The sequence below is a fragment of the Pleuronectes platessa genome, chromosome 10, assembly GCF_947347685.1.
Source record: "Pleuronectes platessa chromosome 10, fPlePla1.1, whole genome shotgun sequence".
NCBI classification, from domain to species: Eukaryota; Metazoa; Chordata; class Actinopteri; order Pleuronectiformes; family Pleuronectidae; genus Pleuronectes; species Pleuronectes platessa.
Genome location: NC_070635.1, coordinates 4,746,536 through 4,762,704, shown reverse-complemented (window position 1 = coordinate 4,762,704; position 16,169 = coordinate 4,746,536). Strand labels below are relative to the sequence as shown.

The following is a 16,169-nucleotide window of genomic DNA, read 5'->3' as shown; positions in this document are numbered from 1 at the left end:
TTGGGCCCCAGGGCAGAAACATGTTGGGCCCTACTGCAGCTCCGGAATCTTATAAGCACATTACACCATCTTTTAAAAGGTTTGTATATTCACTAAAATGTTTTATCTGCAGTTTTAATGTTTGTTCTCATGTTGTTTCATGAGGATTTGTTTAATAAGATATCTCATTACCAACAAAACCCCAGTTGGCCAGAAGGGGGCAGTGATCTCACATCATGCAGAAAAATTGAATCTATACGTTATTGTCTTAAAAAGCATCTTAGACGCTAAACTTAAAACCAACAAAAATGTGTTTCCAAAATAAATGTAATCAAAAACATGCGATGATTCCTGTGAATTATAGAGGAGTGCTTTAGATCTGCATGAAGAATCAAAGCAACTCTAATGGCTGCACTCTGATCACAACATGTCAGATTCATAAATCAACAAAGGTCTTGTTATTATTCAGGATCTGCCTTCATGAGGTTCTCGGTCGAAAACTTGAGTTATTCTCGTACTTTGCTGAAAACAGATTTAAGCTTTATTCTTCCCAAACAATGACAGATGTGATATCGCCTCTTTCCTTGAAATGTTTCATCCAAAAAGACGATTCAAGTTTTCAACCTTTTAGAGTGTTTAGAGTTTTAGAGCAGTTTCTCCCCAAATCTCTTTAAAACAATGATCCGTTTTGATTTGTTAATCTGTTGCCTGACATTTTATTTATCAACCCAACGTTACACTTTTTAATAATAGTATTAGGATCAGGAATAAGAGAAAAAGTCAGATGGGGAGTATTGTGTTTCCTTTTTCGTTTCCAGAATACAGTCAAAATGTCAAGAATAAAGTCAAACTAAATCAGTTTTTTTTTGCATTTTGTGAATAAAGTTCAAATGTCTTAGACAGCTGTGAGCGGCCAGGGTTCTTTCCAGGCTTGTGTGGTTTCTCTTTCTGAACTGTACATAGAAAGTAGATAAAGATGGACGACATGTCTCCTCTTCCTCCCACTGTGCGATCTCTGCCAGGGCCAGAGTCTGCATAGTAGCTATCAGGGGAAGGAGCTGTGGCAATGTCGAGGAAAACAATCATCAGTGTGATAAAAACAACCTAAAATGACACCATCTTTGAGAAGATATCATTTAGCGTGCATTTTGACTTTTTAGCTTGGTGCATGTCCCATCTGCAAACATGGAGGAGGCAGGATTTATGAGCTATACTGCAGACAGCCACCAGGGGGCGATTCCAACATTTTGGCCTAACTTCTATGGAGCTGTCACATCCTCTTTCTTTCTTTTTTTTTACAATCTATGATGATTTTGTAGAAGGACTCACGTGCACTAACTTCAGCAGCTTGATATCTTCTTAAAAAAATCCACTTAATTCTTGAAAAGTCAAGTTTATTCTCTACATCTCAACTTAATTCTCCTAATGCAAAATGGACAAAACATCGTCCTCTTCTCATTTGTTTCCTTGTGCCTGCTCCTAAAACGTCTGTGTCCATAAAAGTGACATTAACCTGAAGAACCCCCCCACTTCGCTGCTTGTCCCAGTATAACCCACTGGTTTCATTTCCCACTGCTCTTGGTTTCCATCCTGTGTGTGCCACCAGGCCTCCGTCCATGAATTGTTTATCTGTGTCAGTCCCCAGAAGGGGAGGGAAGCACCAGCCCTGCACAGACTGGTCATCATGGCTGACAGGGCTCAACCAGACGCCCTCTGCAAACACAGACTGAGACTAAAGTATGTGGACACTTTGGCCTCCGAGCATCGATCCAGGTGTGTGTAGACGAAACGTTATCAGGGTTTGGTGAAGAAGAACTAGTCTGACCGGCACAGAACTCTGACCTCAACTCATCCATCACTTTTAGAGAGGAACTGAAAATCAGCTGTGGGTCAGTTTGTCTGAATGGAAGTGAAGAGCTGCAGATCCAGAATCTGGAATCTGCTCAAAGTGACCAAACCAGTGGAGGTGACCAGCAGCTTGACATTTAAAACGACCAGTTTAACCATCGTAGATGAGTTTAAAGTTGTGTTTCCACTGACAATGAGAAAATAAACAATAACAACACACTTAAAAATATCGATCTGTCTCTCTCTCTCTCACACACACACACACACACACACACACACACACACACACACACACACACACACACACACACACACACACACACACACACAGTTTTGCACGACTGCTGAAGACAAAAACCACACCCTCAGTTTCTATCTCCCCCAAACCTCCTCTTTGCCCTATCCCTCCTTTTTTTCTCCCCTCCTCTTCCTCATCCCTCTCCTCCTCCTCCCTCCCCTCTCCTCTTCATCATCCCTCTCCTCCCCCCCCCCCTTTCTCCTCCTCCTCTCCTCTCTCTCCCTCCTCCTCAGTCCCTGCTGTCACACTTTTTTCCACTTTCCTTGGCTCCGCTTCAGGACCCTCCCCCGTTTGGATGCGACTCGTCTCTCTCTCTCTCTCTCTCTCTCTTTCTCTCTCTCTCTCTCTCTCCGCACACTTTTCATTGTTTTCCAGCGCTTCGAGTGTCGGGAGTTTTTAAAACAATCTTTTCTTTTCTCTTCCTCTCACCTTCGTCCATGGAAGTTGGGGTCACAGTGAAATATTAGAGCGACAGAGAGAATCCCGGAGTCGCCGTTGGCCGGTGAGTGAAACTGTTGCTGGATGTTTCAGAACAACAAGCAGAAGGTTTTGTGATTAGTTTGGAAAGATGTTTTTTTTATTCGTGACAGTTACGATGGAACGTGTGTTTAGTTCTTATAGACTCGACTGATACATTCTGATTTGTGGGATTGGAACATAATGGGAAAATAACAGTGGAGCAGCTCAGTCCCTAAAATGGTGAAAGCTCATTAGATCATTGTGTGCTGGCTTTAGAGAGACTTACAGTGTCAAGTCTCTCTATTCAAATGTTAGTTCCATCATCTCAGTTATTAAATTAACTTTAAGTAACCCGGACCTAAAAATACCAAAGCGCACAAATTCTTGCTCCATCTGTTTCTGGCATTAGGACCAATCTTGAAAAAAAATACATAACTCAACTGCAAGTCAGAATACAGAGAGAACAAATATTCACTTTTGAAATGTAAAGTAGAAAATACTGACGCATGCATATGTAAAAATTACATAATAGATCCATCTATCTATCTATCTATCTATCTTTCTATCTATCTATCTATCTAAAATCTAAAGAGAGCATTATTTTTACTACAATGCTCTTAAACATTTACTTTTAAGTAGTTTAGTGTTTTTATATTTCAGCCCGACTACTTTTACTTGAATAAAGGATCTAAATACACATCAAAATATACACAGGGAAATTATTCAGTATGTTCCGTATGTAGAAATGCCAATTTCATGCTGCTAGAATATATATGTCAGAGTATTATGATAATATTGTCTTGCTGACCCATATGGTGTAGACAGAGACATATACATTTAACTATATTCTATTTATTTTAGACAAAAACGTTTTCCCAGTAGTTAAAATCTCAAATAAATGGAAATAAAAGTATTAAGTAGCTTGAAATAGAAATACTCAAGTGAACAAAACCTAAAAAATAAGCACAGTAAATGTACGTGGTTACATTCCACCAATGCCTGTCAAAGGGTGTTTATCACAGCAATTCTTCATTCATGTGCTTTATGTGAATGAACCTGTAGCAAACACACAATGAAACCATATCAACAAGTGGACAGACCAGTCAGTGTCATCCAGCACTGAGGGAATCAAACCCTTTTCTCAGGTGATCACGTGGCCGGACCACCTTGTGCAGCCACCTTACGCGCCTTCCATTCTTTTCATGTCTGTTCTGCATCAGTGTCTCTGCTTTGAAACCCTTATCTATCCTGAGCGTGTGAGTCAGAGAAGCTGCTCTGGCACGTCTCCTCTATCGATTCAGGGCAGAGGAAGCTGCTGGGAGTGGGGGGTGCTAATGTTTCCTCCTTCTCCTCGGCCTCGGCCTCTGCTGCGTTTGATTTTCATTAAGTCCCTGAGACTTCATCCAAACCTTCTGGCTCCGGCTCCGGCTCTGCGTGCCGGGGTCTCAGAGGAGCCGTGACTCAAGCCAGTGAAACGTGGCCTCGAGGTGGCTGCTCCTCGTGCGGCCGTGTGACATCCTGTGAGTGATGGCGTGACTCAACGTTCATGTCCTGTCGATGGAGTTAATCAGACGAAGCAGATTGAGATGGAGAGAGTGTTTTTTTATTCTCTGCAGAGGGTCGTCCGTTCCTCTGGGCCTGGTTAGTGCACATTCAAAAGTGGGGAGTGTCTCTGATGCGTAGCTGAAAAAGAAACTCGATACACTGAAGATGCTTTCATGCACTAATTGTGGCCTCGCTTCATCTAATGTGATGCATTATTTGCAGGAGAGATCTGCAGAGATTTGACATTTCATACGTCAGCTGAAGACAAACCGCTGCACTTACAGAGCGTGTTCACAGTCACTCTTTGGCCGACGTTTTTACGGTCGTGCTCCTCTGTAAGTTTAACGCTATGAGATGATAAATGGCTGTACATGGAAGCATACTGTTTTGGAAACAAACTGCTCATTTATTTCCCTCCGCAGAGCCGTAAAATCCCTGCTTGAATTCAGCCCTTTTTTGCACTTATTATCCACGACTTGTGAATGGAAGCCTTTTTGATTAAGGAGACCTTGGCATTGCTCTCAGTGTCTGTGAGGAAGGCCCGATATGATTAACTATCAGAGTGAATCTCAGCCACCTGGTCTGGATCTGACCTCGCATCTGCTCTGGCAACCAGAAATCCCCAGGAAGTCTCCCTGACTGCAGACTTCACTTTGTCCTCCAAGTTTCCTCCTAAAAGCCCTTTGCCACTTTTTTATACTTGCACATATAGTTTTAATGAACTGAATTCTGTCTGTAAAGGAGCAGAGCCGTTGCCTCTCTGAAGTGGAACCATCTTTGTTTTTCTTCAGTGTCCTCATATGAGATCCTCATTAGTGGGGGGGAAAATACCGCCCGCCCCTTGAAAATGTGTCTGGCCTCCTCCAGACTGTTTCAGCTATCAGTGGTTTAATGGGGACCCATTTTTTACGTCTGCCTGAGCAACAAAACCGTCTCCTGACAGCTGGAGATCTGGCTGACTTAACATCTGCTTGTCCAGGAGAGGGAGAGGGAGAGGGAGAGGGAGAGGGAGAGCAATCGGATATGTTTTGGTTGGAGATGACACCGACCAGAGTCCCAAAGAGATGAGGTAGAAAGAGAAGAAGAAGAAGTGACTGATTTAAGATTCATTAGAGTTCATTTGATCCCCCAGTCGCCTGGAGATTGAACTGTATTGTTGTACCGTGCACGGTCCCCAGTGTGTCTGCACATTGTCTTTTGAAAAAGCCACAACTTCTCTCGACATGTTTATACGCACTGCCACACACCAATTGTGTTTCATTGAAGTCAGATCACAGCCTGACGTCTTTGTATTCAAAGCATATAGAGTTTACTGTGTACTTAAAAAATGTGTCCACGGGACCTCTGTGCCAACTCTATAGATCCAAATAACTTCATGGGCTCAAGATGGCAGCGTTCATATCAGGGATATTTTGGCTTCATTACTGGATCATGGAGATGTGTTGTTCCGTGGTGGCTGTGGACTCTAGATCTCATTTGTTTGTTTTCTTTTTGCTAAGGTGACTTTTTGAGTCAAATATCAATCGCTGTGCTAATTCTAAGCTATTTTCAATCAGGTGGTCCATTGATTATTTGTACAACAACAACTGAACAGCAGTAAACAGAAGAAAAAAACTACAAAAACACATAAAACAACATGGCAGCAAGTACAAGCAACAAACAAACCACTATTGAACTGAAAGTCAATAGCCAACATAAAGCAGGAAAGTTTACTTGTATTTATTTGTGGTGTGTTTAATAATGTCACTGTGAATTCTGTTTGTTCATCCCACGCTGTCATGCCTACGCATCAGAGACAGGGATTACGTGTTGAAAGTCAAATAGATGTAAAAAAATTAAAAACTGTCTTCTCCTCGAGCCTCTATTTTGATATATAAATAGTTTTCACGAAAAAGCCGAAGAGCACAGGGAATTCAAAGGAAGGTGACACGCGTTGGATATTCCTACCACAGGCTTACATAAGCCTTTCAACTCCATATGCTCTGCAGCCGCGCAAATAATCGGGAGCAGATTGGACTGCAGGCCTCCAGCTCGGGGGGGTTTGGGTCGCTCGGCTCTGGCTGTGGAACATGCACAGTTTCATTGGGCTCAAATAACCAATCATTAAAAAAGCAGAGGTCGGGGGGTTTGGAGCTGCAACGGGAGGAGGAGCCAGCGGCAGCTCGATGGAGTTGACCACAGACTACTTGTACTGTGGTGAGGGTCTTTCCTGAAGTTGCTTATGTTGGTGGTTGGTGTTTTTGGGGGGCGGTGGGTGGGTGGGTGGAGCAGCCGAGGAGACATTGTTCATTAAGACTTCTGGGGCTCTCGCTGTTGTCTCGCTGTGGCGTCTCTGCAGGATGACTGGAGTGAAACCCGAGATGTAGAAGAAATACAGCACCAGATTCAAGGCCCTCTCTGTGTGTTTCTATCTGTGTGATGAAGATGGGGTTGTGTTAATGTTGTTGTTTGTTTTTAAAGAGTGTAATCTGTTGTGCTGATGTCCTCCATGAGAAGAATTAGGAGTTGACCGAGCAGGGCGATAGGTCTGCATGTGAAAAACAAACGTCCTCTATGTCATGCTTGGCAGCGCTCGGACATGAAACTGTTAGAACACTTGATGTTTTTCTTGCGCTCAGGCTCAGACCCACTCCACCAGCTGTGTGGAGCTGTGACTCCCAGTCCCTCCATCTTGCTTTTTATGGAGAGGACTTATTTTCTTTTCTCTCTCCCCCCCACCCCTCCACTTTGTTTTCCATCTTTTTCCAGGCCACCTCTGAAAGACAAACCTAGTCTCTGGAAAAAAAAGGCAAGAGGACAGATTATCACCATTTGTCAGTGACGCCATTACTCAGAACAGCACAAGCTCTACCTGGTGAAAAAGGCGTCTTTGTGAAAAAGAAAAAACCCAGGACATAGAAGCCAAACGAGATTTGCTTATGGAAAAAACTGTGGGAGTAGAAGAGCCAGTGTAGATACCACGCCGGCAGTCAAGGACTTTTTCTCTCAACTCACATATGTTTACATGTCAAAGGGAAGCCAGCGTGGTGATGCAGACCTGGATGTACATGCAAGATGTTTCCTATCAGCTTCCTATTGTTTGTCCCAGTTTTTGTTCCCCTGGTGCTCTGCAGTGATGATTGAAGACAGAGAGGAGAGCGTGGATCTGAGGAACAGTGGCGACAGGGATTGATTCTGCTGAAACGTTTTAGTGCCCCATAGGAGAAGAAACCCCAAAGAACAGCAGCTAAAGAGATGACACTGTTAGTTATAGACAGGAGATAATGAACCAGGGAGTCGTGGTCAATTAAACAGTAACGAGACCGGCATGTTATCTCGAAAGACGCTGTCAATGAAGATACTTTGTGGTAACTTTTGCTTTGTGCGATGTGTCAACCGCAGAATTGCACACTTTATTAGTGACTGGTAAATAGCTGAAACTAATTTGCAGCATTTTGTAAAAAGCCTCAGAAAATCCTCTTCTTTGACTCGTAGACGACCCGCTGTGTTTCCCGCTGCTTCTGTTTCCCCGCGGGCATCCAGAAGCAGAAGAAGTTTCCATGCACTTGTTTTCCTCGACTTGTTAACATCAAATTCAGATCCACTGACAGACCAGTGGACGCCTCCCTCCCCTCCCCACTGCCACCAGCAGCAGCCTCTGCCCTCCCACTGTGCTGCCCAGGATGTCCTGTTTGGTGTCTTGTATCTGGCTCTCGTCTCCTCTTTGCCCCGGCGTCTTCCTGTTGTGTTGCACAGATATGCAGGTGTCATACCAAAAAAGTCCCTGGGGACGAAACGCGTTGCACAAACACACACAACGGTGCCAGCGTCAAAACCAGAGCACATTCTGTCCAGCCCACTTTCATCTTTTTACAGGCCACAAGGAGGTCCAACAAAGTGAACTAATGGCACCGCCTCCAGGGATAGACACCGCTCGGGCTCTAGTGGCACTGCTGGGAAAAGCGCTGGGAATCAGTCTAAGTAAAGGAACATCTCAGAGGGTTCACCTTCGGGCTAGCACACGTGGATGGAGTTTTTTGAGCGAAGAAAATAAGGCTTTCACTTCCATGCGCCTGCAGGATGAGGCCCATCTGGAGAGGAGGAGGGAGAAGGAGCTGTTTGGTCGTCTATGTGTAGAAAAAGAAAAGAAAATTATGATCACGTTAATAAGTTGCAGGTTTCCACCTTGTCCTCCAGAAAGGCAGCACACCATGTGCCAGAGGAAGGCCTGTAAATCAGGGTGGTTTAACTCTGAGGAATTTACAGGCCCAGGCTGGACTTCCTGGAAAAAAAGAGCCAATAGAGATAATAACTGATAACTGTTGGAGTGAGTTCTATCTGTCTATCTGTGAAACTCTCCTGCTGCTGCTGGTGCTGCTGCTGGTGCTGGTACTGGTGCTGGTGCTGGTGCTGGTGCTGGTGCTGGGGCTGGTGCTGGTGCTGGTTCTGGTGCTGGTGCTTCTGGTACTGTTGCTGGTACTGCTGCTGCTGCTGATGGTGCTGGTGCTGGAGTTGGTCCTGCTTTTGTTTACGTTCTGCTAAACCTTTCCCGGTTATCACGGTCCCTGTGTTACTGGAAGACATTTGACCACATGGCCCCAAACTGAAATGCACATCTGTCTCCCAGTTGCATGTAGCAACCTGCACGCAGCTACACTTAAATCACCCAGGTGTCGCACTGGTTTTCTCGGGGAAAGAAACAGGACTTTGAGTTGATCCTGCAGGCAGAAAAACATCGTCAACAGGACATTAAAAAAAAAAAGCGTCCACTCAAGCTGAAATGGTTTCCAGCTCTGTGTCATAGCAGCTGCGAGGACAGAAAAACAAAGCTGCCATCCAGTCGCATTAGAAGTGTTGTCTTAATGGAATCCAGATGCCGTGTGGTGAAACTCAGTTACTGTAAATTGCTCTTTTCTTCTTCCTGCAGCCACGACTTAAAGACTTACATTAAAGCTCTTGCTCAGGAACATTCTCTGCAGTATGAATATGAAATATATGTCGTCCTTCAACCTTCGTGTCACAGGGAAGGATGATGCTTCCTGCGATATTGTTCAGACGCTGCCGGCAGACAGGGGTCCGTAGAATCCTGCCGTTTGCCACAGACCTCACAGGCAGCTCATATTTTATCAAACATACAAACCGAACAGTGAGTTTTCACACAGCCGGGCTCGGTTAATGTAGAAAAGAGCAACAAACCGTAATTCTCTCGGAGAAAATGAGCCTTCTAGTTAAGAGCAGGTTTAAATTAAGTATATAGACGCCGTAGCTCGTTCAGCTTCTGTGTTCAAGGTCCTTTTCTTTTTTGCCAAAAGCAGACGGGGTTCGAGTTCACACCTCGCTGACAGAGTTTGGACAAAAGCCCCCCCCGACCATCAGGGTCACGACCACAAGAGTAAGCAACCTGCACGCTCGGCAGCCAAAACAAAGGTTGTAATGGAAAGAGAAGAAAGCATGGTCTGTGTTCGCACATCTGTGTTTATGTCCATGTTCGATGCAGAGCTCTGTGATGACTTGGCACTTTTTGGCCGCCTGCTCTGTTTCAGCGTTTCCCGTTAGTGGCGTCGGTCTGATCGCCTGTTTCCCCTCGTGAGAAAGTACGAGTCAAACAAGTGATCGGAGGAGTGCACGGCAGCGATCAGCCAGCCTGCGAGGAGCGGACTGTAAAAAATGACAAACTGTAGGAGGTCCCCGTGGTTTGCATATGTCACCACTCGTAAAGTACATCCAGATGTGCACAAAGCACAGGGTGACACTCTGGTTATCCTTTATATATGAGCCTTTGCACCAGTGACAGTGGATATAGTCATGGATTTGCTGGGAAGACTCAAATCCACCTGTAAGTTCTTTTAATACTTTCTGACTTCTGGTTGTGGCCCTAATTTCATTGCTCCCTCAAGATGTACATATTTAAAACAGCTTACATACATATATAATATCCATTCAAATGCTCATATTTAGGTTCATAGTTTTAATTTGTGTTATTACTTGAAAACTTTTAATGCTCTAATGTTCAGAAGACACAGCAGCTCTCCATTGCTGCAGCTCCTCTGTTCAGCCTCTGTCTCAAACACTTGGTTTCAGCTCCTGTCTGTTTTCTGTGGATGGGGGGGGGGTTCCCTTCATCAGAGACTTTGGGCTTTTAAACTTTGCAAAACTCTTAAACCTCACAAAAAACACACTTAACAAAACAATTTCAGAAAACAGTGAGACACCGTGTTGTTACTCAAACAGTAGTAGACTGTGAGCTTGTTGTTGGTTGTGGTTTGATAACTGATGCTCTATTGATGCTCTATCGCCTGCAGGGACAGTGTGTGTCGACAAAAATAAACGACAACTCCAATGTTGTAACCCAGTTTGGCTCATTGATGTGTTTTAATGGTTCCAGTGGAGCTCACAGAGCGATCAGCTGCACCAGTCAACACTTGTAATATGGATAAATTGGATTTCATGGAATTTAGCTCAGACACAGAAATCTTCTGCAAACTGCTCAAATTCAACACTGGTCAAATATCCATTATCTGATACAGTTGAAAGGAATATTTGTTATCACACAGTAATAATATTCATAATTATTATTATTTTTGTTCATTGAGTCTTGATCATAAACCAGATTTGCACCACATTCCACCTGTTCATAGCTATTTGCACTCTACATATGTCTTTTTTCCATAAAGATCTCTGAATTATTCATTTATCTTCTTGATCTCATAATCTTAAAGAAAGTAAAAAAGAAATTCCTGGATCCGTCCTTTTAAATGAGTCTGCCTTTCATCCTCGACCCACACCCCAAGTTTCAAGAAAATCAGCTCAGTAGTTTTTTAATTCAACAATGAAAACACTTTAATATCACTGGAGTTCAAACCTCAGCCAATCCAGTCCGACAGTCCTGTTAAATTCTATCAAGCTGCTGCAAATCAGCCTCATTTATTTAATCCAGATCCATGAATTACTCTCTGCGAAATTAGTAAATCCTGTGATGTTAATAAAAGTCAAAACAGATTTGTGGATCTGCCCCTTTGTCCAAAAGTAATGGTTTGTTGTTGCATCTTTTCACCAAGATTCCAAAAATGTGGTCTGTAGTTTTGCGTAATGATGCAATAAAGACAATAATAATGAAGACTTGATAAATCACAGGTACAGGTTCCGTTCATGAATAGTAATTATTTTGGGGGTTTGGGACGTGACTGTCGCTGCTTATCAACTTCACACGACCTCACTGCAAACAGAGTTTTTCTACTTGAGGGATGTTATGTTATTATACTAATTATGATAAAATGAGACGAGCATCCCTGCAGTGCCCCCCCCCCCCCCCCCCCCCCACACACACAGTTTATTAATTTGGCAGCAAACAGCCGAGACATTGTCCATCATTGGCCAAGTCCACATCAAAGGAGAAGAGACTGAACCAAGACAACAAACCGTCTTTCATCGAATCAATAGTTTGATATAATTACCGACTCTTTTCCCTCTGAACAAAAGAAGCTTTTCTTCTCCGAGGCAACTGGAACATCAACAGATTGTTCAGAGTTCAGTGGAGGCCGCCGCTTCTTCTCTCAAGCTCCTCTTGACCCCGCGGCCTGTTCTGTGTATTCTCCGCGTTCTTAATGAATATGGATGAATACATTTTTATCTCGGGGGGGATCAGCTAAAGTCACAGCGGATAAAACTGTGTTTTCCCATAACTTTCTGACCCTGGAAGATCAGCCCAGAAATAATTGTTTTTTTTTCTGAGGCGATATCAAGCGAAGAGAAAGACGGTTTGATTAAAAGAAATTAGTTTTTGCACGCTGGGAAAATGAGCACGAGAATGTCGCTGTGACATGAGGATCAAAAAAATGAGGATCAAAATATCGGAGGATTAAATGTTGGAGGACGGAGAGCAGGGTCAGGGACATGTCACCGTGCAGCTGCTGCTCCGTCGGAAACTGGGTTTCCACACGTTTTTACACATGTAAAAAAACTGTCAAAGAAAATCAATTTAATTTAGAATTCTACAAACTTTTTGGTTTAGAAATATGTATTTGGTCAGTGCACTGTCAGATGTGTAAGAAATTCATCAAGTCACAATGAACAACTAAAGGTTATTGGATAAAATGCAAAAAACCCGAAACTTGATAACATCAATCAAGTATAATCGATTCGTTGATTGAAAGAATTGGCAAATATTCTGATGATTGATTAATTGTTCAACTGATTTAAAAGGAGAAAATTCCAAGTGATTGATGGTTCTTTGTCTTTCGTTTCTAATATTTAAATATGATAAGTTTTTGGATTGTTCCGACTAAACAAGACTTTTGACCTCATGCTTTTCTTGAGGAAACTGAGATTAACTTTATTTTTACCGTTAGTTTGTTCATAAAAATAAAGGTTATAGTTGCTGCACTGTATGATTCTTTTGTCACATTGCAGACAAGTCACATTCAGCCATTCACACTTCTATATATACACATTATTCCAACTCTGCCGGAGCAGCAGCCGGAGGCAGCTGAGGGTTCAGCGTTTGGCCAAAGGACACTTCGGCATGCGGACTGGGATTCAACCACAGACCTTCTGATCAGCTCCAGTTGTTTATTGTGTGGTTGTGTGTTTGTTATTTTCGACTACTGTTGTTTCATTCCCGATTGAGTGAGATTTTAGTTAGCTCAGGAAATTTGTTTTGCACATTTATGTCGCCCTCATGGGGATTTGTAGGAAGTCTGATCAGCCTTTTCCTCTAGCGCCACCATCAGGCCAGAAATGTCCAATTTGTTTATTATGAACATTACAATTTGGGACTTCTTTTCTTCGGGTGTTTTCTCACCTGACTGTCCGGACCAAGATTCAGGTCTTTGATCCATTGTTTGCCTTTGATCCAGTTAGTTCTGGTTTCACACTGCGTCCTGTCATCGTTATCACCTACTGCGTCTACCCTATATGTGACAGTTATGGTTTGTAGACAGGGGCGTCTGACATCAATCATGTGTAGTCTAGAGAATATGAATGAATGGAGGCCAAGTGACCCACTTTCTTTTTCTTCTTCTATTGTTAATTTTCAGTCCCAACTTCCCGAAATTTGCCCGAAAGTCAAATCAAAGCATTTTCCTAGTGCAAACAAACCAAACCTTTCTTTTGGTCGGACTGAACTTCTCTTTTACTCTAGTTTCTTTGGTTCAGACTAAACTTAAAAAGTCTGAAGGTCTTGATCAAACAGGATCAGTGGGACAGAAACCTCTAGAATCCTCCTCTGAGATCTGAGCACACACAGGATTCAGGTCGTGTCCACATTACAGGATGAAAACCACTTTATTTGGAGATGAAGCTGTATTTGTTATTTGTTGGTGCTGACATGCTGGGATCTTTTAAAAGCTCCACTCTAACCCTCACGAGCTGCAGGCGTCTCATGTTGTGGACGGAGAGGTTTTCTTCGCCTGTGATCTCCCTGCGAGAGTTTACAATGCAGAGCCATGTTTTTTGGTCACAGTTTGTGGAGAGGCTGTGTTATTTTTTACAAGGACTCCTTGTGTCCGTGCACCAGTGTGATCGACAGAGCATTACGGCACATGTAATTACAGCGCTGCATGGTCATGTCCCTCTGAAACCTCAGCCCGGGCCTCCATTTTGGTTTTCCACCATTTCACTCAGTAAAGTTTGGATAAAAGCGTTGTTAAAGCAAAGGGACGTGTTTTTTAATCCAAGGTGCGTAAGTCTGTGTTTATGTTTATTCTGCTCCGCTGAGGGGAGTCGCCGTGTGTGTTAGTGTCTCACAGTTTACGTTTGTTTTCGCGGCCCCCTCGGCTTTCTCTGACCAACGCAGCCGCAGTCACCCTGCCTGTGGTTTGGGTCTGGAGCGTGGAGGAGCAGGCGGCAGTTTGCACTGTGGGTCCTGCGTACGCGAGCGCACGAGTCGAGCGCAGGACTCCAGCTGGCACAGAGGCCCCCGGGCCCAACAAAAGAAAAGAGACGACTTCAGCACAAAACCACATTAGATCGCACACATCTGCAAAACGTAAACAGCTCGTGAATGAAGAAAAACCGAGATTGTTTGTTTGATTTCTCATCGATGTCCCCAGAGAGTTCGGCTGGGACATTTGTTTCCTGGGCAAGTTGTGTCACATTAAATATTTGGTCAAAGGGATCCATGTGTGAAATGCGTGGTGGTCAGTGTTGATATTGCACCGCCACAATCAAATCAGGGTAAAGGAAACACTGAGGAGTGGAAAAACATTTTTCGGTTTTAAGATGAAATGTCAATGTTGGTGGTTAAACAGACTGGATGTAAAAGATGGACGACATCATGGCTCCCTAAACGTGAAGCCAAAGCATCTCCATCACCCCCCCTTCTTAATAAAAACAGGGGTTAGAGACATTAACGAGAGATAATTCTAGTATTTCAAAACAGAAACATGTTAAATTCCAAGTTCTGTCTTTGCTGTTGTTGCTGTTATTTCTGGACACAGAGAGAAAACAACTCGATTATCGGCCTCGGCTCCGCGTTGAGCTCATGTTCATGTCCTCATGTCCACATCCTCAGGTTCACGTCCTCGTGTTCACGTCCTCGTGTTCACGTCCTCGGCTCCACGTTGAGCTCATGTTCACGTCCTCATGTTTACGTCCTCATGTTCACGTCCTCATGTGGTCCCAAACAACAGCGCTGCCACAACAACCTTATCATCACAGCCTCAGTTATCCACGGGCTCTGCTCTCCATCACCGGGTCGCAGAGGCTGTAACATCAGCCTCACTGACCTCACTAGTCAAGTCAAGCTCCAACACAAACAGGCTTTGTCACACACACACACACACACACACACACACAGGAGGAGCTGCAGCAACATTACGTCATATAAACCTTTTCGAGTAATAACCCAAAGTAAACTGATGACCAGAATTTGTCTCCTTTACACGGTTGTTTTTTTACTGATGCACGGCTGCAACCAACGATTATATTGATTGATAATTACTCTGCTATTTATTTTCTGAACTTTTTTGTTGGATTGATTCGTTTATAAAACACCAAAAACTGTTTAAAAACACGATGTAATTAAACGGCTGGTTCACTTTGTGAAGCCGTGTATAAAACCCAAAGATACGGAATTTACTAGAATCTTAAACCAATGAAATACAGCCAAGCCTCTAATGGCAGCAGCTGTTTGTCTATTGACTTTATTTTATTGTTGTTTTTGTTTGGTTGCTTCAAGGTGAGCTCCTCTATGATGGGACAATAGTGAAGTGACGCTCAAGGCCGAGCTTATCATATCTCAGATCTTCAACCTGATTAATCCCCCATTACTCACAGTGTTTGGTTCTCACTGGAAGTTTAAATGAATGTAATGGGGGACATGTGCGATATCCTGTTTTTCTCAGCTTAATAAAAAAGACCCCAAGACCGCAGAGCTTCAGGTTGCCAGAAGAAAACTGGCCTGGTGTTGTTGTCGAGATGACAAAGTGGTGACATGAGGTGATTTCATTCCTTTTTTATTTCATTGCTCCCAATTAACAGAGCTTGAAAACGACCCATGAGATCGGCAGTCGGCTCCGAAGGATCCAAATTGTTTATTATCGTGTTATTACTGGAAACTTGAGCAACATATTGGGTCAGATCTTCTGACACATGTATAGAGCTGCTTTCAGAAACATACACTTAACTGGATAATCTCCTGAAGGAACCAGGGGCTGTATGTGAGCATGCAAAATGTCCGAAACAGTAGAGTTCATAGAGGTCATGTGTAATAACGAAGATGCAGTCGCAGAGGGAGGAGGGGACATTAAGACGATGTGTTTGTCTGGAACAGGAGACAAAAATAAACATTTATCAAAGTGCAAAAGGTGTGCAAGAGTTTCTTTAAGTTCCAAAAGGTGAAAAGTCACCTCATCTCACTTTCATGAATCTTCCAGACAACAAACACCGAGGAGCTCACTCGGCGAAATTCAGACTTCCAAGATCTGTGCCTCCCCCTCCTCTCCTCTCCTCTCCTCTCCTCTCCCTCCCTCCCCTCCTCTCCTCTCCTCTTCCCTCCCTCACTAGATCATCCTTTTGTCACGCAACTCCCCCGAGAAACGTCAACTGCTCTGGAAGCTGCCGG

General features: G+C 43.6%; 1 protein-coding gene across 1 annotated transcript in view; it reads left to right on the top strand.

Moving 5' to 3' along the window:
* The first annotated feature begins 2,406 nt into the window (after positions 1-2,406).
* Positions 2,407-16,169, top strand: part of pear1 (platelet endothelial aggregation receptor 1) — a 45,159-nt gene continuing 31,396 nt past the window's right edge. The window contains exon 1 of the mRNA XM_053432461.1: positions 2,407-2,627. The gene's annotated coding sequence lies outside the window, so the exon portion shown is untranslated. The remainder of the gene's footprint in view (positions 2,628-16,169) is intronic.